The sequence below is a fragment of the Bos grunniens genome, chromosome 23, assembly GCF_055505025.1.
Source record: "Bos grunniens cultivar Pamir isolate PY7600 chromosome 23, Bosgru_T2T1.0, whole genome shotgun sequence".
Classification (NCBI taxonomy): Eukaryota; Metazoa; Chordata; class Mammalia; order Artiodactyla; family Bovidae; genus Bos; species Bos grunniens.
In genome coordinates this window covers 51,628,353-51,654,184 of record NC_141187.1, presented here as the reverse complement: position 1 = coordinate 51,654,184, position 25,832 = coordinate 51,628,353, and the positions used below count along the sequence as shown (strand labels likewise).

The window sequence follows — 25,832 nt, the reverse complement described above, 5'->3', positions numbered from 1 at the left end:
GCATTGCAGACAGATGCTTTACCATCTGAGACACCAGGCGTCTAATAAGGGGAAAGTTCATGAAAGTGGGGTCTGGAAGCCAGAGGGGGAGCTCTCAACCACCTAACCCTCTTTGTCAATACGGATCCCACCGGGAAGAGAGGTGCCTGCTCCACAAGCAGGAGGCAGTACTGCTCTACTACCCAGCAGGAAGGAAGATTTTCTCGCCTGGCAACAGCTCAGCCAATGACACACTGTCAGAACGCAGCCAGTGGAAAGCCACCACACTTAAAACTCTCGGCTTCCTCCAATGGACTCTTTATTAACAACAGCCCCTCCTAACTCCTCTTCTCTTTTATAAACAAGTCTTCCTCTGGATTTTCCTGGTGGCCAATGGTTAAGACTCTGTGCTTCCAACGCCAGGGGCATGGGTTCCATTCCTGGATAGGGAACTAAGATCCCACATGTTGAACTGCATGACCAAAAAAGTAAGTGAAATATAAAAAACATTTTAAAAGTTTCCTCTCTTTTTGCTTTATCAGACTTGCAGGAGGCTTGCCCCAGTTGCATACCCCAAATTGCAATTCTTCCCCGCACCTGTATCAAAAATAACTGACTTTTATTGTTATAGGTTAACACTGATGTGGTGCTTAACAGAGTTGTGATTTCCAAACTTTACCCTCCTGACTTGCTGCAATGCTCAGGCCTCAAATGGTCCGCGGTGGCTGGACAATGAGAGCCAACTGGTTCGGGTTCTGCTGGTCCTACTTCTCGGCTTGCTTGGGGCACAGTAACAGCTTTAGGAGAGCAGCAGAAGCCCTCTTGTTAGACTGAAACCTATGGATCTTGGCATCACTTACAAAGTGTTTTTCCCTCCTAGGATATTTCCCCAATTAGGGGCAGCTCTTGTACTTTCTTGCTTGGGAGGAGCTACTACTCATAACTAGCACTCAGGGTACCCGTCGTGTTTCCCCCTCTGGGGGAGGGGTAGATATCTCACTCCCGTAGCTGATGGTCCCACCACTACCAGCATCTTTGGTTATAAAACTGTCTCAACGCCTAGATTTTGAGTTCCTGGAAAGGAGGTCCCCAATATTCTTTATCTTCGATTCCCCAGTGTCTTGCACGTGGCGTGTGTATAGGTAGGTAGAAGCTCATATGTGTTTATTAAGTGGTTTCAGAGAATATCTCTGTGTAATCAGAGCGGTTTATCGAAATGTTTGCCGCTGTGGTCAAAGCAACTAGAAGAGCTCAGAGATGGACGTTTCTACTGCGGTCTGGGATGATCTCTGAGAATCCTGAAATACAGCTGGGCATGTGCTCTTGTCCCTGCCTCCTCCGACAGTTTATTTCCAAATGTTTTTGATTATTTGCGTGAGAAAGAATGAGTTATTAGGTTGGGGAGTTAGTTTTAAGAATGCATGCATATTTAAAGCCACAGATGAAAGCACCTAAAAGTTAAGACGCTGTTATAACATCCCTACCAGGCGCCGATCCTGTCAGCAGTGAATCCAGGTGCATCTTTGGCGCTGCCTCTTAAACCTGGCTCCTTCTGAACCGCAGTGTGTTCTAGGCGGACCGGGGGCTCCGTCTGCGTGGCCTCTGTCTGTGCTGTCGCAGCTTCCTTCTCCATACCAACATCCCTGGGTTTTCTGAGTCTCCTTGCGTCTTGGAAGACTGTGCACTAGCGCGTTTTTTTCTCATGAAGATGATGAGGAATAACCTTCTATAGCAAAGGTCCCCAACACTTTGGGCACCAGGGACCGGTTTCGTGGAAGACAATTTTCCCATGGACCAGGGTGGGGGCTGGTTTCCAGATGGTTCAGAAGATTCCAGGTATTGTGCTTGTCACGTCTACTATTATTATTACTACATCAGCTTCACCTCAGATCGTCAGGCATTAGATCCTAGAGGTTGGGGACCCCTGTTCTGTAGAATGACTGTGACACCTTGTGGACATGGCTAGGACTGCACCCCAGCCTTTGCTCTGAATAACAGCCCCACCTATCTCGCCTCGGGGTGGGCCAGGCCTGTCTCCTCCAGTGTCCCCTTCCCATCTTCCCTCCCGGAAAAGCAAGTGTTCTGGGCCAGGAGCGTGTGAAGTCGGCACGCTTGATTCCGGGTGACAAGGTGACCCTGTTAGCTTGCTTCTGTCTTGGGTTGAGTGTGCGGGGTTGTACGGGCATGGAGTGTGTCGGCTTCCCCGGGGGCTGGGGCCACTCCCGCCCAACTCCAAGTCCTTCGGTGACTTGTTCACACAGAGGCAACGAGCCTTGATGGTTCACCTTTGGCAAAGACACTTGTCTCCACCAGAGACAGATTTCCACGGAAACCAAACCCAGAGGGAGCATTCTCGAGAGGCAGTGTGTCAAGCAGAATGTGGTAAAAACCACAGGAGGCGGAGGAGATGTTTGTCTCGGAATTGCTCTAGAAATGTGAACAAAATACAGAGGCAGCGGAAAAGCGTGTTAACATTTAAAACGTTTCTATTTAGTGGAAGTGAAAGACCCGAGAAATGTTGGAGGGCCATATGTAGAGTGTGTGCCAAGGCAGGATGCACAGTGCTGGGAGGGGCCAGGTGTCAAATGCGAGCCCACCCTCAGGGGCTTGCCCCCCGAAGCACACAGATGATCGCCCCAAAGAAGAGCACAGTGAGGTACACAGGAGCTGGAGCACATCATCATTCTCACTTCAGGGCCAAGCGAATGACTTTAGGAGGCCAGTCTGTGCTCACCCGGCTGCTCTGTGATGTATTAAAATAAGCCGCGAGAAGAGCAAAGCCACTCCAGGGGGAATGAAAAGAACGCAGTCTATCACCCTGGTCTCAACTCTGTCCAAAGAGAAGTTCTAAAGCAGGTGTGGGGGGTGGTAAGGCATGGTTTTATAGTGTTGGCGACAATCCAAGAGAAAGTTGGATGACTCGGGAGAGACAACTATGGTTACATGGGCTGCATGTGTGGGTCACTTGGGGAGTTTTAAAAAGCGCTGCTGCCTGCCCCACCCCAGAGACTCTGATTCACTTGGTTTAGGGAGGGGGAGGAGCTTGTGCACTGGGATTTATGGATTTCCCCCAGATGATCGTAAGGTGCAGCCCAGTTACAGAACCACTGGGAGATCCTATTCCCAGCACCTTCGCGCTCCAGGTTCTGCGACACACACACACACACACACACCTACACACACACTCTCGCCTCTGCTCTTGTAATTCTCAGCTTTGCATAAAATGGATTAAATATTAAATGGAGGGGGTGAGAGATTACAGAATATGCTAATGAAGACAGTGATGTCAGTTTATTTTAGAAAATTCGGAAAAATGCAGAAGTCTCTCAATCCCACCACCCAAAGATAATCATGATGAGCATTTTGGATTTTTACCCTATTTTTTTTCTATCTGGATGTCTGTGTATTACTTACAGTGTTTGCTGGGCATTTTCCTTTTCCATTTGGAAACCTTGGAAAGCATGGTTTAGAAATGATAGATGGTGCCGAATTCATTATAGAGATGCACCATAGTTTACTGAAATTTTAATTGGCATTTAAGTTGTTTTCCAACCTTCCCACTATCTTAAATAGCATTGCAATAAAGATGATTGTATGTGAAACTTCATGGATCTCTGAATACTTTTCCTTTAGGATTAATCCCTAGAAGTGAAATCTTTGAACTGAAACATATCCATATTTTTAAAGCTTTTGATAAACATGACTAAATTTTTCTGTAAGAATTGCGCACCAATTTGCTATCATATCATGAGTGCATAAAACTCAAAATTTCTTTGTGGTGCTGTTGAAAAAAAGAGTTTTTGCCAGTTTGATAAACCATAAAGGCATTTCACTACTGTTTGAATTTGCACTTGGGTTGTTGCTAGGATGGCTCAATAGTGAGTCATGTACATAATAGCCAAGAACATTTCATTTTCTGCTGCTTCCCAGCACACGTTACTGGGAGTGGGAAGGGCTTACTCTCAGGTGTCCACGTGACAGCTCTTGAAGGAGTTGTGGGACTGTAGTTTCTGTCATTGTCAAAATGGTTTGTCAAGACCATACTTTTAGAAAGCACACATTTTACGGGGTCAGATTTTATATGGATGCTTAGCATGTTATTTTTAAATGACAAGATTATTTAAAATATTGTTAAATAATGAATGGTCAGCAAATTCTCCCTCAGCCCTGCTGATAATAATAACAGCCGTAATTCGGTGTACACTTACCAAGCACTTTACCAACAGTGCTTCATCTCACACAGCCCCGTGAGGTCGGCACTCGCCTCTGTGTTTCCATGACTGAGTGAGCCTCAGATATCCCAGGCATGTTGGCCAAGGTCACAGAGCTGTGCAGGCAGAACCGAAGCTCACTCTGAAGCTGGCTTGAAAATCTGCCTTCCGAACCAGCATGCTGTTTCCTCTGGGGCAAAACGAGGACTCTAGCCAAGGACACGGCGTTTCGGATGGTTCTGGCAAAGTGCTCCAGAAGGTGGGGGAAGGATCAGTGATGTACAGGACTCTGGTGAAGAGCGGGTGGGTGCAGGCAAGCACTGCTTGCTGCCGGTCACAGGAGCGGGGGTCTCCACCAGTGATCTCAGTGCTTTTCTAGATATGAGGAGATGCAAGAAACGGCTCGTAAAAGCTTCTCCTGAAAATATACAACTCTCTGAAGGCCTGTTCTGCCAGTTTTCCCTGGAGCACAGGGTGCCTCGTTCCTGATCTCTGCCCTGAACTCCTTTCAGGGCGTGTTGAAGGTCAGTGGTCTCAGCCCCTCGTGACCTAATCCTTGCAGAGGCTGAGGGCGAGTGCCAGTTTTCAGTTGGCAAGGCTCAGGGACTTTTCCCCATTCCGTGGTTCGTAACCCTGTTGCGCATTAAGATCAGTGGAGAACTTTTAAAAAGTACTGAAGCCAAGTCATATAGTCCAGACAATTGAATCAGAATTTTTGGGGGTGGTGCCCAGTGATTTCTATGTTATAAATAAAGGCTTCCTGAGTCGTCATGTGCGGCCAGGGCTGAGAAGCCACTGCTGGGAAGTGTCATGCAGTGAGGCTAAGAAACAGTCGTGGTTTGTCAGGTTCAAGTCCTCAGCGTCCCGCGCTGTTCATATCCCAGCCTGTGTTTTGGAAAAAACCCATTTCTCTGAACTCAATTCAATATTCTTATTACTAATTCCTCCAGTGCCCCAGCCCCTCAACACCCTGCCTCTGTCTCTCTGTCTCTTTCTCACACATTAGCCCAGAATCTTTGTTCAACAAGCAGTAGTGGGATGCCAGGCTCAAATTAGGGTGTGTTCTCTGGATGCCAAAGGTCAAATGTAGAGGTAAAACATTACTCATCCAAAGGCTTCAGGAGATCAAGCAAAGAAAGATGATTTGAAAGGCAAACCTTAGGAGGGACTGAATCAGAAGTTTGCCTGAGGGCTTCCTTGGTGGCTCGGTGGTTAAGGAATCTGCCTGCCGATGCAGGGGACACAGCTTCGATCCCTGTTCCGGGAAGAATCCACGTGCCTTGGAGCAACTAAACCCGTCCGCCATAGCTCCTGAAGCCGGTGCTCTAGAGTCCAGGAGCCACAACTGCTGAGCCCGAGTGCTGAACGACTGAGGCCCAAGCACCCTCCAGTCCATGCTTGACAACAAGAGCAGCCACCGCGATGAGAAGCCAGTGCATCACAGCTGGAGAGCAGACCCCCTCACAGCGACGTGAGAAAGCCGGGCAGCAGCAAAGACCCAGCACAGCCAAAAAAGTAAAAATAAATGCATAAAATTATACCAAAAAAGTTTGCCTGAGCATCTTCCACCCAAAGAGGCAAGACAGAAAAATACTCTGCCGATGAGGTACTGGGGATGGGGACCAGATGGTCTGGAAGCAGGGTGTTTAGGGACCACTGGGGATGCTGGTTCTGAGAGAAAGGGAACCATCCCTGCAGAGGGCACTACCTCCTGGCTCAGAGGTGTGTTTTCTTCGCTTTTCCTTAACATTCAGGGGGAAAAAAAAAAAAGGAATCAAAGTTGAAACTAAGAGATTGCACACACACATTGAGTTTCCAGCTTAAAAAACACCAGAAGCTTTGGCAACACCAGCCCACTGTTCCCACATGGTCACAGGGAGAGGCCCTGGGTAGCAATTTCCCACTGCCAAGGGAAGAGGCGGTCTCCAGCCCGCCACAGCCCCCACAGGGCCCAGGACATCTGTTTAGGTGAAGTGACCACCACTACCAACATTGCTGGCATTCGTGGCCTCTGATGGAAGATTCCAAACCAGCCTGGACACGAAGCAGTCTCTGCGAGCCAAGTTGTCATTTGTTGGCTTTTACAGCAGCCTTTGCTTGGCTCCAGACCTCCCTACAAGACGTTATGGCTGCAGACCTACAGTTTCTCTCCTTCCCTGATGAGCTGTGTGGTCAGGATGCAGTGTTACGGCCCTTTCTGGCTCGGGGTCTGAGCAGGGGAGAGACCCCCACTGTGAGCATCATGGCACTTCCCCAGGAACATCATAATGGCCCTGACTTGTCCAGCGGCAGACAGCCCAGTGTGTGTGGGCACACCTCCCGAGGCTGCCCCAAGGCCAAAGTTCTTAGAAAAAGTCAAATGAACTAACTGTTCCTCCCAAGGATAAGGTTTTTTTTTTCTCCCCTTCTGAGTTGGCCTGACCTGTTTTCTTGAAGATCTATTTCTGTATTTTTTTTTGAAAGACATGACCATCAAGTTCTTTAGATTTCACTGGTTAAGGGGAAAGTCTGAATGCTCTGAACCTTGTGCACCTTCCGGTAGAGCCTTGAAGATGTCGTGATAGCAAAGGAAGGCAGTTCAGATGTTTCCATAAAGATCCTTCCTTCTGGGGAGCAAGACAGCCCTGGGGTCTCTATGCTTGTTGTAGAAATCAGTCATTTAAAAAACACACCAGTAAGTACAGAAGTGCCAGGGCAGCGTGCTGCAGGACGCAGGTGAAAGGGCTAAATTCTTACAGCCACGCACCGAACGCTTATTTTATTCATTGTCCTGTGTATCCTAAGTCTTAAAAAAAATACCCCCACATTGGATAAGCGAAAGGATGACCGTGTCCTTTGATCGTCATTTTCAAGCATCGTCTAAAGGGAGTCATTCCTGTCTCACTTACTTTCTACGACTGGTTAGGTGTTAGAAGCACTTCCCAGGTGCTCAGGGGTAGAGAATCTGCCTGCAGTACAGGAGACATGGGTTTGATTCCTGGGTTGGGAAGATCCCCGGGGAAGGGAATGGCAACCCACTCCAGTATTCTTCTCTGGGAAATCCCATGGACAGAGGAGCCTATCCATGGGAATCGCAAAAGAACCGGACACGACTTAGTGACTAAACAACAACAACAGACGTTAGAAATTAGATGTCGACGTGGAGATTTATAAGCTGGAGATGATTGTGTGTGTCCGGGAGGGACACATTTTCTTTCTTCTTTAGCAATGATAGTGACAGAAGTCTTGGGTTCGTTGCCCTGCAGACAGAAAACCTGTTTTATGTCTAACTGAACAGTCTTATTACAGCGTTATATCGTTCAGGACTCAGTCTTTCCAGTTCTCTTTGAATGAGCTTTGCGATTCTGCCAGTTTTTTTTTTAATGAATAAAGCAAATTTTGGAAGCATATTCTTTCTATATTAGTATAAAGCAGTCTTGTTTTTAACTTAAAAAAATGATACTGTGGCACTAGCCTTGTCCTCCAGAAGAATGTCTGCAGCCTGATCCCTTGTTCACGGTGCAGAGCTTCTTGCTGGCTTGCTGTGGCCGCCTTGGCTGAACTTTGTAAATGCTTTCATGGTTAATGTAGTTAATGCACGTGTGTGCATGCTCTATCAGTCACATCCCACTCTTTGCGACCCCACGGACTGTAGCCCGCCAGGCTCCTCTGTCTATGGGGATTATTCAGGCAAGAACACTGGAGTGGGTTGCCATGCCCTCCTTCAGGGGATCTTCCCAACTCAGGGGTCGAACCCACATCTCTTATGTCTGCTGCATTGGCAGGCAGGTTCTTTACCACTAGCGCCACCTGGGAATACGAGGTCAACGCTTGGTTGAGGAAGAGAGGACTGACTGATTAGCTTCTGTTAGGTTGGGGGTCCATAGGCTCTGTGATCTAACACCTGATGACCTGAGGAGGAGCTGATGCAGTAATAATAGAAACCAAGTACATAGTAGGTGTCCGGTGCTGGAGTCATTCTGAAACCATCCTGTGCTCCCCAGTCTCGTGGAAAAATTGTCTTCCAAGAAACTGATCCCTGGTGGCAAAAAGGTTGGTGCCCGCTGGTTCAGGGGAAGAAAAGCCAGGCGAGGTTATTCACGGGTGCAGCAAACACCATTCCTGCTGACTCTGCTCTCGTCACCATCAGGACCTCCGTTTCCGTTGCCATCTTTTCAGGTTAGTCCTTGCGGTGGAAGCAGAGTATTTACTTCATCTGACACACGAGTCTTTCGGAGGCTCTTTTTTATCCTCTCTACCCCATTTCCACGCATCCTGACATCTGAGAGGAGGAGGCTCAGAGGCCCCCTGGCTAAGCCACAAGGGAGGGTCAACCGGCTCCCAAAAATGATGCTGCTGAAGAGCTCGGGGTAGTCAAAGTCTTATTTCAAATGGGTTGGGAGGTTGGCTTTATTGTACAGAGAATGAATTACTTACTAATTGTAATGAATAACTGTGTGGCGGTGGCGGTTTAGTCGTTAAGTCGTGTCTGACTCTTGTGACCCCGTGGGGGTCACGCCAGGCTCCTCTGTCCATGGTATTTTCCAGGCAAGAATACTGGTGTGGATTGCCATTTCCTTCTCCAGGGGATCTTCCCAACCCAGGAATCAAACCCAGGTCTCTGGCATCGTAGGAAGATTCTTTACCACCTGAGCTAGTCCTGGACGAATAACTGTGTAACTCTATTCTAAGATGGTGCTAGGGTCTGTTTAAATGTTTTTACATGCACTGTTCAGGGAAAATACATTCTCTTCCAAATATCGGGATAGGTTTGGAAACTTACATGTAATGAATCATCTATGAAATGATATAGCAAACAGAAATTCTTTGCAAACTAAATAGTGTTTTATTTTGCCATGAATGTTACTTATTATCAGTACAGTAATTCAATGTAACCTGAATGTCCCCGAATCTGCAGATAACTGAGAGGTGACTATTCTCTTGCTAACTGAATAGAATAACTCAAGTCCACACCCCACATTTGGTTTCAGTAAGTTCAGTCCCCTCCTAAGTGTTTCTGAGGGTTCCCAGCGAACGCATATCAGCCGTGGTCTTCGGGCATCAGCTGGTCCTGGCCACGCTGGCAGCCGGGTTCTCTCCCTGGCTCCTCCCACCTCTTTACCGCCTCCGGTCTTCCTGTGGACAATTCACCTGCCAGCACCATCCTAGCCTTCCTTTGTTTCCTAAGAAAGTGCCAAAATAAACCAGCCCCTAATTAACAGCTAATAAACGTTTGCTGAAACCACTGGTGGTTACTGCTGCTGCTGCTGCTAAGTCGCTTCAGTCGTGTCCGACTCTGTGCGACCCCATAGATGGCACAGCCCACCAGGATCCCCCGTCCCTGGGATTCTCCAGGCAAGAACACTGGAGTGGGTTGCCATTTCCTTGGTTACTAGAGAGGAGTTAAGATGCAAATTAGGACACAACTCAAAATACTCCTCAGGCCCTGCCTCTCAGCACATTTCTGGGGTCCACTTACAGCCAGGGTCCTTTCTATGCCCTCTGTTGACCTTTTTCCAGGAGCTGAAAGGTATTCAAAAGTAGATCATTATCCACTTCACGGGGACTAGCCTTTCATATTACAATACACAGAACTTCAGTTTCTCTTACCGGAATTCCCCACTGCAGCCAGCACCTTGGGTCTTCTGTTCATAACCAACAACTCCCTGAAGACTTGCTTCTCTAGACAAAGGACTTGTGCCTGCTCTGGGGGCACCCCCTCATCCTCCTGCAATGAACGTGGAGGTGGCTGCAGCCATGCTTCCGTCTCCACTAACATCAGCTGGGTGGAGAAGGTAAGGTCAAGGTTAGCTAGACTTTGAGCCACCTTCTAGAACACCTGATTGGACTTCTGTATATTAACCGTGTATGAAATAGCCTTGCTAAATTCAGCCACTGATTCTGAGAGTTTGTGGACGGTTTTCAGCATTTTATGTACACAGTCATTATTTTGCCTTTTTAAAAAAAATTTTACAGAAAGTTTATACCTTTTATTTTTCTGGCCACTTTACAGAGACTAATATAACCGACACAGTCGAAAGAAGCAATGATTGTGGCCGTCCTTGTTTGGTTCAGTCTGAGGGTCAGGGGAAAGTGCTCCATATTTCAAGTTTATGTATATTATTGGCGGCAGGCTTTTGAATTTTCTCTTTACCAGATTAAGGAAATATGTTCTTCTAGGTCTAGTTTGCTAAGTTCTTTTAAAATTTTTATTATAAATGAGTATGAAATTTTATCAAATACGTTTTCTGGATCTATTGAGATGCTTGTGTGTGTCCCTCATTCTGTTAATGTGGTGAACTGACGATTCTTGAATGTTAAATCAATCTTGCCCTCCTGGAATAAACTACACTTGCTGGGTTTGATTTGTTCCTATTCAGTTTTGAATTTTTACATCTTAGTCTGACAGAAATTGGCCTATAATTTTACTTTCCTATTATATCTTCGACAGATCACGGCATCAAGCCCTTGTAAAACGAGCTGGAACGTATTCCCGTGCTACCTGTTTTCTGAAAGCGTGTGTGTGAGAGAGGCAGGGGGGATTCACGAGCAGTCTTGTTCTGAAAGCGTGTGTGTGAGAGAGGCAGGGGGGATTACGAGCAGTCTCGCTCGGGACTAGACTTCTCTTTGTGGAAAGGTTTTTAACTATGGATTCAGTTTCTTTCACAGATCCAGAGGCCCTTTTCTATTTTTTGATGACAATTTTAGTAAGTTGTGCTTTTCGAGAGCTTTTTCCATTTCATCTCTGTTGCAAACGTATTGGCATAAAATTGTTTATAATATCCTGTTATTATCTTTTTAATACATATTGAATCTTGACATTGTCCGTTTATGTTCTCTCCCTTCATCTTTCTCTCTTATTCTTGATAAGTCCGACTTGGGGGTTTTCAATTTCATTATTGTTTGGTTGCTACGTCATGTCTGACTCTTTGCGACCCCATGGACTGTAGCCCACCAGGCTCCTCCGTCCACGGGATTTCCCAGGCAAGAATACTGGAGTGGGTTGCCATTTCCTTCTCCAGGGGATCGTCCCAACCCAGGGAATGAACAGGCATCCCCTGCATCTCCTGCATTGCAGGCAGATTCTTTACCGCTGAGCCACCAGGAGTCTCCAAAGAACCAACCTTTGACTTTGTGGGTTTTCTCTCCTGCTCATTTGTTTTGTAGTTCATTGCTTCCTGCTCTTACCTTTATTATTCCCTCCCTTCTATTTTATTTGTATTTAATTTCTTATTCTTTTCTAGTTTTTTTTTATTTTTTATTGAGATATAATTTATATGTAACATTATGTTAGTTCCAGGTATGCAACATAACATTGAGAAGTGATTACCAAAATAAGTCGTTAGCGTCCATCCTCAGTTCAGTTCAGTTCAGTTCATTTCAGTCGCTCAATCGTGCCCGACTCTTTGCGACCCCATGAATCGCAGCATGCCAGGCCTCCCTGTCCATCACCAACTCCCGGAGTTCACTCAGACTCACGTCCATCGAGTCAGTGATGCCATCCAGCCATCTCATCCTCTCTTGTCCCCTTCTCCTCCTGCCCCCAATCCCTCTCAGCATCAGAGTCTTTTCCAATGAGTCAACTCTTCGCATGAGGTGGCCAAAGTACTGGAGTTTCAGCTTTAGCATCATTCCTTCCAAAGAAATCCCAGGGCTGATCTCCTTCAGAATGGACTGATTGGATCTCCTTGCAGTCCAAGGGACTCTCAAGAGTCTTCTCCAACACCACAGTTCAAAAGCATCAATTCTTCGGCGCTCAGCCTTCTTCACAGTCCAACTCTCACATCCATAGATGTCCACAGGAAAAACCATAGCCTTGACTAGATGGACCTTTGTTGGCAAAGTAATGTCTCTGCTTTTGAATATGCTATCTAGGTTGGTCATAACTTTCCTTCCAAGGAGTAAGCGTCTTTTAATTTCATGGCTGCAGTCACCATCTGCAGTGATTTTGGAGCCCCAAAAAATAAAGTCTGACACTGTTTCCACTGTTTTCCCATCTATTTCCCATGAAATGATGGGACCAGATGCCATGATCTTTGTTTTCTGAAAGTTGAGTTTTAAGCCAACTTTTTCACTCTCCTCTTTCACCTTCATCAAGAAGCTTTTTAGTTCCTCTTCACTTTCTGCCGTAAGGGTGGTGTCATCTGCATATCTGAGGTTATTGATATTTCTCCCAGCAATCTTGATTCCAGCTTGTGCTTCTTCCAGCCCAGGATTTCTCATGATGTACTCTGCATATAGGTTAAATAAGCAGGGTGACAATATACAGCCTTGACGTACTCTTTTGCCTATTTGGAACCAGTCTGTTGTTCCATGTCCAGTTCTAACAGTTGCTTCCTGACCTGCATACAAATTTCTCAAGAGGCAGGTCAGGTGGTCTGGTATTCCCATCTCTTTCAGAATTTTCTAAAGTTTATTGTGATCCACACAGTCAAAGGCTCTGGCATAGTCAATAAAGCAGAAATAGATGTTTTTCTGGAACTCTCTTGCTTTTTCCATGATCCAGCGGATGTTGGCAATTTGGTCTCTGGTTCCTCTGCCTTTTCTAAAACCTGCTTGAACAACTGGAAGTTCGCGGTTCACATATTGCTGAAGCCTGGCTTGGAGAATTTTGAGCATTACTTTACTAGCGTGTGAGATGAGTGCAATTGTGCAGTAGTTTGAGCATTCTTCGGCATTGCCTTTCTTTGGGTTTGGAATGAAAACTGACCTTTTCCAGTCCTGTGGCCACTGCTGAGTTTTCCAAATTTGCTGGCATATTGAGTGCAGCACTTTCACAGCACCATCTTTCAGGATTTGGAATAGCTCAACTGGAATTCCATCACCTCCACTAGCTTTGTTCGTAGTGATACTTTCTAAGGCCCACTTGACTTCACATTCCAGGATGTCTGGCTCTAGGTCAGTGATCACACCATTGTGATTATCTGGGTCGTGAAGATCTTTTTTGTACAGTTCTTCTGTGTATTCTTGCCATCTCTTCTTAGTATCTTCTGCTTCTGTTAGGTCCATACCATTTCTGTACTTTATCGAGCCCATCTTTGCATGAAATGTTCCCTTGGTATCTCTAATTTTCTTGGCGAGATCTCTAGTCTTTCCCATTCTGTTGTTTTCCTCTATTTCTTTGCATCGATCGCTGGGGAAGGCTTTCTTATCTCTTCTCGCTATTCTTTGGAACTCTGCATTCAGATGCTTATATCTTTCCTTTTCTCTTCTCTTCTTTTCACAGCTATTTGTAAGGCCTCCCCAGACAGCCATTTTGCTTTTTTTGCATTTCTTTTCCATGGGGATGGTCTTGATCCCTGTCTCCTGTACAATGTCATGAACCTCATTCCATAGCTCATCAGGCACTCTATCTATCAGATCTAGTCCCTTAAATCTATTTCTCACTTCCACTGCATAATCATAAGGGATTTGATTTAGGTCATACCGGAATGGTCTAGTGGTTTTTCCTACTTGGTTCAATTTCAGTCTGAATTTGGCAATAAGGAGTTCATGATCTGAGCCACAGTCAGCTCCTAGCCTTGTTTTTGTTGACTGTATAGAGCTTCTCCATCTTTGGCTGCAAAGAATATAATCAATCTGATTTCGGTGTTGACCATCTGGTGATGTCCATGTGTAGAGTCTTCTCTTGTGTTGTTGAAAGAGGGTGTTTGCTATGACCAGTGCATTTTCTTGGCAAAACTCTATTAGTCTTTGCCCTGCTTCATTCCGTATTCCAAGGCCAAATTTGCCTGTTACTCCAGGTGTTTCTTGACTTCCTACTTTTGCATTCCAGTCCCCTATAATGAAAAGGTTATCTTTTTTGGGTGTTAGTTCTAAAAGGTCTTGTAGGTCTTCATAGAAGAAGCATATTGGGCACTTACTGACCACATTCTGTCAGATCTCTCCTCCATGACCCGCCTGTCTTGGGTGGCCCCAAGGGCACGGCTTAGTTTCATTGAGTTAGACAAGGCTGTGGTCCTAGTGTGATTAGACTGACTAGTTTTCTGTGAGTATGGTTTCAGTGTGTCTGTCCTCCGATGCCCTCTTGCAACACCTACCGTCTTATTTGGGTTTCTCTTACCTTGGACGTGGGGTATCTCTTCACGGCTGCTCCAGCAAAGCGCAGCTGCTGCTCCTTACCTTGGACGAGGGGTATCTCCTCACCGCTGCCCCTTCTGACCTTGAACGTGGAATGGCTCCTCTAGGCCCTCCTGCGCCTGCTCAGCCACTGCTCCTTGAAGGTGGGGTTGCTCCTCCCGGCCACCGCCCCTGGCCTCTGGTGTCATCCATCCTCACATATAGTTAAAAAACATTTTTTTTTTTCTTGTGCTGAGGATATTTATTTATTTATTTTTACCAGATTGCAGCAGGTTTAATAGTGTCCACAAAGGTATGCAGAAGTGGTAACCCCCATAACAAGAAAAGGTGATCTTATTTGGAAAAACAATCTTTGCACGTGTGATCGTGGATTTTGAGATGAGATCACCCTGTATTGAGGGTGGGCCCTTGCTTGTGCTCAGTCGTGTCTGATTCTTTGAGACTCCATGGACTGTAGCCCGCCAGGCTCCTCTGTCCACAGAATTTTCCAGGCAAGAATACTGGAGTGGGTTGCCATTTCCCACTCAAGCGGACTTTTAAATTTTACTCTCCGAGCAACTTTCAAGAATGTGACACAGTATTATTACTATAGTCACCATGCTGTACGTCACGGCCCCATGCTTTATTTATTCTATAACTGGGGATTTGTGCCTTCTGGCCCTTTACTCACATTCGCTCCCGCCCTCCTGCCTCCGCCTCTGGGAATCGCTGATCCGGGCGCTACGTCCATGCGCTCTTTGTTGGTTTTCAAGATCTCACATGTGAGGGCACACAGCTTTTGTGTTTCTCCGTCTGACTTCTTTGGCTTCCCAAGTGATGCTAGTGGTAAAGAATCTGCCTGCCAGTGCAGGAGACACGAGAGAGGAGGGCTCCATCCCTCAGTCAGGAAGATCCCCCAGAGAAGGAAATGGCAGCCCACTCCAGTATTCCTGCTTGGAGAATCCCACGGACAGAGGAGCCTGGTGTGCTTCAGTCCACATGGTCACACAGAGTCGGACCGGACTGAGCGCAGGCAAGCGGGTCAGGCTCATTTCACGCAGCACAAGGCCCCCGGTGCCCTTCCATGCTGCTGCAAATGCAAGATTTCTTTTCTTACGGATGAATCATATTCCATCGCGCATGTGTGTGTGTGTACATATGTGGAAATAAGATACCACATCATTCACTCACCTCCTACTGTTCTTTTAAGCCAGGTTTTTAACTCTTTTTCACTGGGTGCATTTGCCCAGAGAGCTAACCCAGAGTTTTTAGGACGTGCTTTTCTTATGGGTTGCCACAACTGCCGTATTGCTGGAAAAAAAGAGTTCCCACAATATATGATTTTTGTTTTCTAAACTGACCCTCTGGGCATATGTGTCCTAGCCGAATAGGTTGCAACTGTAAGTATTTAATGATTCAAGGTTCTTTTAATCATCACTTGGGATTTTTATTCCTGAATAGGTTAAAATCTCTGCTCTCAATTTACTGTCAGCTGTCTTTCTCCCCTTCCCCTCTAACATGAATCAGGCAGTTGGAACATGACCCTCTGAACAGCTGTGCACTCAGCCTGCTGTGATGAGATGCAGGGCTGCGATGCAGCTTCAGGTTCTGCTGCAAATCACCTCGCGTTCTTTGCCTCTGTATTGAGGGCATGGAGATGAGAGGTGATTTATTGTCTTATTTATGCATAAAGTGCGGGGGCAAACAATTCTACACTTCGCTGGAAGCATTTGCCAAAGATGCAGTCTCTGAACTAGCACTTGGGGATCTGGGGATTAGAAATGAATCCAGAATGGCCACAGAAAGATTATTTCAGCCAATTAACAGAATCCAAGGAAACTATTATGTTCCAGTGGAAGTAGCTGCCTCTTGCCAGATGTGCTGAGTGGTAGTAGGGACCAGGCTCAGAAGGACACGTGTACACCGTGGACACGCATGCCCACGCACACTTGCACACCCGCACAGACATGCACGCTGCAGCACCCGCGCGTGACTGAGCACTTACACAAGAAGGGGATTCCGGGAAGCGAGTCCTTGGATTTTGTTGTTCATTCTAGCTCTTCTTTCTAGATCCAGAGTAACACATGTTTATCAGAACAGCATTGGAAAGTCCAGAAAAATCACCCATAATGCAGCTTCTGCTGCTAAGTCGCTTCAGTCATGTCTGACTCTGTGCGACCCCGTAGACGGCAGCCCACCAGGCTCCCCCGTCCCTGGGACTCTCCAGGCAAGAACACTGGAGTGGGTTGCCATTTCCTTCTCCAATGCACGACAGTGAAAAGTGAAAGGGAAGTCGCTCAGTCGTGTCCGACTCTTAGCGACCCCATGGACTGCAGCCCACCAGGCCCCTCCATCCGTGGGGTTTTCCAGGCGAGGGCACTGGAGTGGGTGCCGTTGCCCATAATGCTGCTACCTAGTAAAGACAATGGCAACTCTGTCGTATTTTCCCTTCGCACTTACTAAATAGAGATCAGCTCCTCCAAGCGATTCCACTCAGTCCTGCTTTTCTCTCCCACCTCAAAATTCTTTATTAGGATATCCTAATATAAAAAAATGATATTTTGGCCACGACAAGATGTCCTTTCACGTGAGGGGCTCAGTGTCTTCAGTGTCCTCTCACTGGCCACTGGTGCGGTTACAATTCTTCCAATAATAAAGGAGTCGCGGCAGGTCCTTCTCCCTGAGTCCCCTCTCGTGGTTCCTTTTGGTTTCAGGTGTCCGGGGAGCCCCTGAAAGGCTGGAGCTCAGGCTTCTCCTATAATCACCCTAACATTCTCTGTGCCGCTGACCCACCTCCAACTCTTACCCCCATTCTTTCCCCAGTGAGCTTCCCAAAGCGAGTCTCCCAACCGCACGTGGTATCTGCGCCCCTTGTGGGAAATTCTAGTAAATTAAACAATTCCCATCTCATGGTTTCAGGCGCTATTTTAGCACCATTATATATATGACACCTTGGGCTTTCCAGATGGCACAGTGGCAAAGAATCCACCTGCCAATGCAGGAGATGAGGGTTCGATTCCTGGGTCAGGAAGATCCGCTAGAGAAGGGCATGGGTACCCGCTCCAATATTCTTGCCTGGAGAATCCCATGGACCGAGGAGCCTGGGGCGGGGGCTACAGTCCATGGGGTCGCAAAGAGTCGGACGTGACCGGGCAGCTGAGCACACACACACACACACACACACACACACACACACATGATACCTTCGTGCCTGGGGCATTGACTGGTGCTTTCCAAAAGTGCCGAATCATTCTAGACCCGCCCTGCAGGCGAGCAGGGAACGTGACTGGGTCCGATGGAGAGAGTCTGTAAATGTCGAAAAATACACTGAATTTCAAAGATTTGATCTGATAAAAGGAATGTGAATTATCCATCTCACTATTTATATTGATTACATGTTTGGGATACCAAGCATGATAATGTTGGGGATATATCGGATTAAATGTAATATTAAAGCTAATTTCTTGGTATGTGTTTTCAATGTGGCTACTAGGAACTTGCAAAGCACACATGTGGCTTGTGTGTGTGGCTGGTTCAGAGTTCCAGTCTGGAGGCCAGTTTGGCGCCTAGAGTGGGAGCGGGGGCCCTCAGCAGCCCTCCCCGTCTGGACTCTGCCCTCCCCTGTCTCTGCTGCAGCCGCCAGCATCCAGGTGAGGCAGACAGCAGGCTCCTTTCGTCTCTCTCTCTCTCCCCGCATCGGCCCAGGACTGGGCGCAAATAACGGCACGTGGGAGCAGAGGTTTGGATGGGGCAGGGGAGGGGGGGCCTGGCCTGGCTGAGGGGACCCTGCTTTATTAATCATGAGGCCCATCAGGTTGGCAGAGTGACAGATGCCCCCCAGAGGACTTGACGGGGCTGGGAAGCGCTCGCCAAATGCTCTGTGGGTTTGGGCTCTGACTGCAGCTTTGAGCAGCTTCTTTTTCGTCCCCACCTGTCTCCAATCAGTCCTTTCACAAGGGGCCTGGCAGCTCCCCTTGCCTGTTCTCAGGGGTTCAGAACCGGGACTCCACAGACCGTGTTGCCATCTCAGCCTCCAGGCAGGTAAAGCTGAGATCCAGCAGAGCGCCTGCTCTGAGCGCTCGGGAGGAGGGGCAGGAGCTGGACATAACTGAGCCTATTTCTTTAGATGCTGAGTTTCCCAGGCCTGCGGGACACTCAGCCTCCTGCACAGCTCAGGGACTTGCAGAGAGAAAGCTGAGTTACCAGTTGGCACGTCTGTGCTCCGGCCCAGGGCTGGCCTGGGCCCCTCTGCTGGGAGCCAGCCCAGCCCCCGGGTGTGGCTGCCCCCAAACTCCCGGTTTCTGCTCTGCTAGGACTGGGACTCGGGGTAGCAGAGGTTACTAGTGAGGGTAGCAGTGGCCCTGACTCGCTTCTAAGTCTGGTCAAGCGCCCACCCACCCACATGTCTTTCCTGATCTCAGTGTTTTGTGGGGAGCCTCTGTTTGCGCACAGAATCTTATTTCTCGCCATGTTGCCTCATCTCTTTTTCTGCTGGCTCCTCTCCTGCGGCTGGTAGAGGCTTGGTGCTGCCTGAGTCTCTTCCAGACACGGCTGGCGGGTCCCCCTCTGAAGTGAGAACTCCTGTCTTCCGGATTCCTCGGAACTGACATCTGGGAGAAGAGGCAGATGAGGGCATTCCCCTGCATGCAGGTGACCCGTATCTGAGTGCCCTTGCCCAGGGCACGAAGCTCCAGGCTGGCCTCTGAGAGAGCGCGGATGGATCAGGTATAAATTTATCCTTGTTGACTTCACAGCCTGCGAAGACTGAAGAGTGTCACTGGAGAGCCACACTCGGGGGAACGGGCACTTTGAGTGTCTGGGAACGAACAGGAGGGGAGAAGGGGCTGTGGGCACTTGGCGGAGGTGAAAGCTGAGCTGGCAGGAAGGATGGGAACAGCTGGCTCTACAGCAGAGATCCTCAGCCCCGGCAAAGTTGATGCTATGGTCCAGATGCTTCTCTATTGTGGGGCCGCCCTGTATACTGGAGGATGTTTACCAGCCTCCTAGGCTTCTACCTAGGGGGACCCCTCCACTGGTGACGCCCCAAATGCGTCTGTGTTATCGTTTTGTTGTTTAGTCACTAAGTAGTGCCTGACTCTTGGAGACCCCGTGGACTGTAGCCCCCAGGCTCTTCTGTCCATGGGATTTTCCAGGCACTAGAATGGGTTGCCATGCCCTCCTCCAGGGGATCTTCCCAACTCAGGGATTGAACCCGGGTCTCCTGTGGCTCCTGCGTCGGCGGGCTGATTCTTTACCACTAGCACCGCCTGGGAAGCCCTTGAGCCAAGTGGGGATTTAAATCTCCTCCACGGGGAATGATTAAGGTTTACAGACAAGGTGTGGTCAGCTGGAATGGGTTCTCACATATTAGTTGTATGTGTAAAGGCCACCCTAGGAATACTCTGGCTTCTCCCCTTTGAGTGAATACTTGGAAAGAAGAGAACAATAAACCGTTGTGGGAAGGGAAATCTGAGTCCTGATGTCAGTATTTGGTTTTAAGTTCTGAAGAGAAATGACAAAGCAACATTACATCACAGGTCAGGAGGAGTGGACGGGACACTCTGGGGAAGGAAACCAGTGTGAAAATGAATTTTAACACTTTTTTTGGAGGGGAGGCACCACTGACTTCTTTGAGAAGCTAATGAAAACTTTGGATTCCTACCCAGACAGACTCACATAAGCACATAATACAAATTCCACATGTGTCCTCCCGGGGTACTCAGTCTCCCTGAAGCCCACCCATGACTCGTGGGGCAGATCCAAGGAGGCCAGGGAAGGCCCTCTGGGTCACAACAGGCTCAGAGAACTCAAGACATCCTTGCTCCACTGGACGTGATGGCCGAGACAGGAGAGGGGAAGAAGCTGGACAGCCAGGCAGAGAGGCCATGTGGATGTTCAAGGGTCGTTACCATACACAGTGGTGGGTGCTGGGCTGCTCAACATTTGAGCAGGATGCACTCGGTAGACAGGGATTCTGGGTCTTGGACAAATCACCTCTGTGGGCTTAAATGGTCTCATGCATGAGAACACAATGAGACAATGAAACAGAAGGAGTTAGGGGATTTCCTGGTGTCTCAGACAGTAAAGAACCTGCCTGCAGTGCCGGAGACATGGGTTCAATCCAGAAGATCCCCTGGAGTAGGAAATGGCAATCCACTCCAGTATTTGTGCCTGGGAAATCCCATGGACAGAGGAGGGCGGGCTACAGTCTATGGGGGTCACAAGAGCTGGACATGACTTAGCGACTAAACCACCACCACCAACCACCACCAGGTTACGAGAGCTAAAACTGAGGTTTCGAAAGATCGACCGGGTTACAGTGTGCAGGGTGTTTTCACTCACAGCCCTTGACCACAGAGCAGGGACCACCTCATGTGGTCTGAGACGATTAGTCAGGGCAAGAGGACGGGAGAACCCAAGTCCAGGTAAACCAGGGGGAACAAGCTTAGTGTTCTTGAAATGAGGGGCAATGCTCTTAATAGATGATTATCTTTCAGTGTGAATGGAAAGGCCTGGAGTGACATCAGGAAGCAGATGAGAAATGTTCATCCTGCAAGACCCTGAATTTTTCCAGAGGTCTTTCTTCCAAAACCACATGGTATGTGGATTAGATCCTCTGTGAATTATAGAATATTACATTTTATAACCAAATCAAATTGATATCTTATGCCTGGAACCAATGCACTACTGAATTGATTGGGAACTCCTCAGATTAACTACTGATTCATGAAGAGGTTTTGGCAAATGGTCTCAGACAAGGAATCAAGCCAGAAACAGCATTTGTCAGACCGGATGGGTGGACTCACCTTTTGGACTGAAAAGTTCGCCTTTTTGTGAGAATTGCCTAGTGGCCTATGATCCTATCATATATCAACGGACTGGTCTTGACTATGCAACGTCTAGAAGCTTCTAGGACACTCTGTATAGTGCTCAGTGTTATCCATGAAGCTGGTCTCTGGGAGAAACTTAATAAAAACCCAGCCCAGACACCCAAAGGTCAGCTATTTGGAAGAAGGGATGGGAAACTGGCCCGTGACCACTGTGGGAGGAAAAAGAAGTTATTAGAGGTTGAGAGTCTACTAAACGCAAGAGACAAGTGAAGCAGCTACAGGATGGAAAACAGGAGCCTGGGCCCTGGTTAGGGCCACAGAGGGACCGTGGAGTCTTTTTATACCTTTATTTATTTTTGAGACTGGGTCTTTGCTGCTGCACACAGCCTTTCTCCAGTTGCAGCAAGTAGGGGCTACTCTCCAGTTGCAGAGCTCGGGGCTCTAAGGTGCATGGGCTCAGTAGTTGCAGCACATGGGCTGAGCTGCCCCTCAGCACGTGGAATCTTCCTGGACCAGGCATTGAACCTGTGTCCCAGACAATGGCAGGCAGATTCTTAACCCCTCGACTACAGTGGAAATCTGGGACCTCGGCGTCTTGATGTCCAAAGGGAACACGCTACACGGCTCTTTGGATTCCAAGCTGTGTAGATGGCTGTTTCCCCAGCCCTGCCCTGGCTCTTAGAGTTCAGCCCAGCGCCACCTCCCTACCTGAGCGGCAGTCTCCTGCCTCAGGACACTGTCCTGTCGCCCTGTTTCTTGGCCCCTCGTTTCTGGACAGCGGTACATGTTTAGGGTCCGCCTCCCTGCCCACCCCCCAGCCCGCCCCAGTCTGTGTCCTCAGCCCCCAGCACACGTCTAATGCAGATGTGTCAAATGGCTGAGTCTGTGGAGCTTTTGCAACATTGAGACAAACCCTGACTTGCTTACCAGTTTGCAGAGTCCCAGACCTTCTATATTACTCAGATGAGTCGTGTGGATTCTATTAAACACGCCCGTAGGGTCTCTTGGTCCCTGGCGCTGCCGTCCTTAGGTCTGGGCTGTTGCCGCGGCCTCTGCGAAGCTCTGCCTGCCTCCGGTTTCCACCCACTTCAGGTCCTCTGTAAACCCTGGCGGGGTCCTTTTCCTCTTTCCTAGAAAACATCATCCGTCTGACTTTCCAGCTCCCTCAGCTCTGCTCTTGATGGATCTTTGATTCAGTCAAGTCAAAATGCTCCTCCCAGGTCCCTGCAAACCCTGCCATTTCCTGCCTCCAAGCCGCGCTCACGGGCTTCCCTTCACCTGCCAAAGCTGAGCCAACTGTTAGGACTCAGGCATTTTCTCCTCCTGATCTCACTAAACTCAAAGTAGCCCCTGCTTCTCTCAGCTTTTCTAACGCTTTTGGGTTGTTGTTCCCCTCTTAAAGCATAAGCCACTTTACGCGAACGTCTGGCTCCTCGAACTGGACTGGGAAGGAGCCGAGGGTGGACTAATGCCATTCATCCTGTCTTTTCGGAGAACTGGGCTTGAAGCCCGGCAGAGAGGAGAGACTCAGTGAGAGCTGGAGAATGCAGGACCGAGTCTGCATTCCTGTTTGGGTGCAGTTTTATTTTAAGGCCGGGAACATGCAAAGCATCCTGGAATATATTAGTCACGATTCTTGCCACGGGAGAGAGATCTGGCTCTTATTTGAAGAACTGCCTGGTGATGGATGGGTGGTTTCGGCAGTAAAAAACAATCCCACAGAAATTTACAATTTGCAACAAGCTTTACTGTCTCTGGGGGCCTCCGTGGTGGCACAGTGGTAAAGAGTCTGTCAGCCAATGCAGGGCCCGTGGGCTCGATCCTGGGTTGGGAAGATCCCCCGGAGAAGGGAATGGCAACCCACTCCAGTACTCTTGCCGGGAAATCCCGCGGACAGAGGAGCCTGGCGGGCTACAGTCCATGGGATTGTAAAGACTGAGCGACTAACACTTACTCCATCTGATCCTGTGGGCTTGTGAGGCAAGAGGTATCTCCAGTTTATGGTTGAGGATCCCAAGACTCAGAATAAACTGCGAGGATACAACAGCCAGGCGGTAGACCGGCCCTTGGGCCTCAGGACTCCAGGAGGCAGGTCCGTCCCTCTTTGTTCTGGTCTCCTCCAGGCCTGTTCGTGAGGGGGCTGGAGATGCTGATAAATTCTTACTGCATTTTAAGGAGATGGCCCTGGAAATTCCAGAATGCCCAGCTGAGTATTCATCCTGAGTGAGAAAGAGTGAAGAGAAATGAGAGATGCTTTTAATTCAAGAAGCTGGAATAAAGAATGATTTTTAAAGTAGCAGAGTTTGACTAGATAGTGATTGAGACATTTTATGAATTAAATAGAAAGAACTCGTAACTGTGGACTATGGGCTGGTGCGTTGTTAGCGTCTGTGCCTTATCCATCACATTTCCTGGAAAATAAAGGCACAAGAGGAAGATTCAGGTGTTCAACCCAGAGGCTCACCAGCCTTATTACTCCTCGCTGCCTGGCTTTGAGGAAATACTGTCTGTGCCCACGTTTCCTCATCTGTGAGTGAAGCAGTCGTCACAAGTGTGTCTCAGATGCTGTGGATTTACTGTTTGTTGTTTAGTTGTTCAGTCGTGTTTGACTCCTCTGTGACCCTATGGACTATAGCCCACCAGACTCCTCTGTCCATGGAATTCTCCAGGCAAGAATACTGGAGTGGGTTGCCATTCCTTTCTCCAAGAGATCTTCCTCACCCAGGGATCCAATCTGGGTCTTCTGCCTAGCATGCAGATTCTTTACTACTGAACCACCAGGGAATTTATTTATCCCATTCAATTCTCCCTAACTCTGAAAAGTAGGCATTATTAACTGACTAATTTTTACTCCTTCACTTTCCAGGCAAGGAAATGGGTTCAAGGAGATCACAAGCCAGGAATGCAAGGTTGCAGAGGTGAAGCCTGGTCCCCTCACTCACCAGTCAAGGTACCAGCTTCCAGCTATATAACTCGGGATAGGAAACTCTGTCTCAGCAGAGTTCATGTGATGGTCAGATAAGAAACTGTTTGAAGTGTTGAGATGATGTTAATTAGATCCCTTCTCATTTCTTTTAATAAATGTTTGTGAATTAATAAGTATGTCCAGGTACCTGCATTTCTTTAAAGCACATTTGAATTATAGACCCTTTGTTTAATGATGATAAGTAGTCAACCAAGTTCAAGTTCATGTTGCTACTCAGGCTTTTTAATGAAGACCTTCCTGGGGAGGTTAACCCTCAGAGCAGGGGGCGGAGCCAAGGACTGCCCTCCTGTGGCGGGCAGCCCATCCCTCTGGCGGGGAGAGGCCCTAAGTGGTCTGAAAGAGCCTCTGAAGTCCTGCTCTTGCAGAAATAAACCTATAAACGCCAGCGTGGCCCCTAAACACAGGAGTGAACTGCCCGCAAACGGGCGTCTGCTTCCCTTTTGATGTTTAAGGGGGTAATCCCGGAAGAGCAAAGCTGGAGAGTAAGCCTGGCAGAGGGGTGGCTGATGGAGCTGGGAAGGCTCGCAGCTCATTTCCCATAAATGCTTTCACCAGACTGTCTCACCCTTCCTGGTGACCATTCCCGCATCGATGCCCTGGAGGGATGCAGGAGACCAGAGAACATCCCAGAGGGGAGGACTTGGAGGCGCTGGGGGAGGGCCGGACCACAGGCTCTGCCTCTGGTCAGCTGCCTGACCTCCAACCAACACCTGCCAGCAGGGAGAAAGCTCTGAGCACGTAGAAGAGGGCAGAGCCACAGAGGCCAGAACCCAGGTCCTGAAATGCTACGTGACAGGCCGCCACGCCAGAAGTGGTCTGTGGATGTGACTGTTAAGTGAACAGGGCATCAACTTCTGTTGTGCTGAGCCTCTGAGAAGCCGGGGGTTACCTGCTGCTGCATCTCGTATTTCATTTACAAATACAGATTCGTTTTCTTTGTCAGTACCAGGAGGTCATCATGGGCCTTCCTTCAGTTAGAGAATCGACAGAAATAGTGTACAGGAAGCCACCAGGGAAACTCTAAAAGCCCTCATCGTCAGTGTTGATAATCAGCCTAGTCACAGAGCTCGTGGGACTAGACCCACAGGTTTCCTGTCTCAGGTCAGCACTGGGGCCAGGCTCCTCGTGGAACCACAAGCCACCACCTCATGCCCTGCGGCGGGCACGGCTGACGTCCAAGGTGACGCCACACCTCCCCTTTTGGCTTCTGCCCAAGTGGATGCTGCAGAGAAGCTGTGAGGCCAACTGCATCTTCCTGCTCAACCCCTGTGGGTCATCCAAGGCTGTGTCAAAACTCTGTTCTTCTACTTCGCCACTGGATTTCATCCCAAATGAGTTAGTTTTTAAATAACAAAAACATCACATACTTACTGTGCACAACCTGAAAAGAAAATGCAGATGGAAGCTACCCACCACTGAAGATGGTCGTTATTAAATAATCTGCGCATTTCTCAAGTGTGTTTTATCACAGTTGAGAAAACGATACCCATACAATCACGTCTCTTGCATTTTTTGCTTGCTATTATCATAGGCATTTCCCCACGTCACTACAAATTATTTATTAGACACTATTTTCAGGAGTTCCATAATGCTCCATGGTAAGGATGCACCATGATTTTTCTACCCCATTCCTTATTGTTGGGTAGTTAGCTGTTTCCAGTTTTTCAGGGTTACAAAAAATGCTGCAAAGACCATACCTGTAAGTTCTGGCTTGCTTCCTTTACAGTCTGAATTCTTTAAGGCCGTTCAGATTTCAGACTTGGGGAATACGTGCAAACCGTTGCACGT

The 25,832-nt window shown here is 48.2% G+C and overlaps 1 long non-coding RNA gene across 1 annotated transcript; it reads left to right on the top strand.

Moving 5' to 3' along the window:
* The first annotated feature begins 339 nt into the window (after positions 1–339).
* LOC147347830 (uncharacterized) lies at positions 340–24,154 on the top strand. The gene is made up of 5 exons (XR_015152815.1): positions 340–467; positions 17,722–17,878; positions 18,745–18,953; positions 20,726–20,826; positions 23,925–24,154. It is a non-coding gene; the product is annotated as an uncharacterized LOC147347830 (long non-coding RNA).
* Positions 24,155–25,832: the final 1,678 nt, after the last annotated feature.